The following is a 696-nucleotide window of genomic DNA, read 5'->3' as shown; positions in this document are numbered from 1 at the left end:
GCATATAGGTAGGCACCTGGCCAAAGGGACAAATGATGCCTACAATCCAGCCTGAAATACAGGACACACAATAAGCACTCAATAGATATTTGCTATATAAGTGAACAAAAGAATGTATTACATCAAACACATGTGACTCTTAATTCAGTATAAATACTTGTAAAGCCAGTAGCCAGGGCCACCATCACAGCAGCCCGGCCCATGCAGGTTCCTTCCTTCTCCCTGCATAAACTCTGCACAAACTGGCTTCTCACTCAACACTCCGCCATCTTGGCTGCTTCTCCTGGCCACATGGCCTCTTTCTGCTCTCCTCTCTGCTCTCTCCTCTAATGATAATCTCAGGAACCAAGAGAGCAAGCTCCTGTTCTGCCCCCATTTTATAGTGTAGAAATCCAAACCTTTAATCCAATATACAAAATAGGGAAGTCTCTAATATAAAGTCACTTTCTGAAGTATGATAGGATTGTACCATCCCACATCAAAAAGGGTGGGAAGGCTTAGTCCTAAAACCAAGCCCCAGGCTACAAGGATTCTGCCTGCCCACAGCCAGCCCCCAACACATTAATATCACCTGGGCAATGGCCTCCATGTGGGCAGCGCCATCTTTAACAAAGTGAGCATAATACATTTTATCTGCCCAACAATCCTGAAAGAGGAAAGGACATTTCTTGACTTCTTCAGCACCCTTACACTGGT

This window comes from Saccopteryx bilineata, chromosome 3, assembly GCF_036850765.1.
Source record: "Saccopteryx bilineata isolate mSacBil1 chromosome 3, mSacBil1_pri_phased_curated, whole genome shotgun sequence".
In the NCBI taxonomy this organism is placed as follows: Eukaryota; Metazoa; Chordata; class Mammalia; order Chiroptera; family Emballonuridae; genus Saccopteryx; species Saccopteryx bilineata.
Note: the sequence above shows the minus strand (reverse complement) of the source record.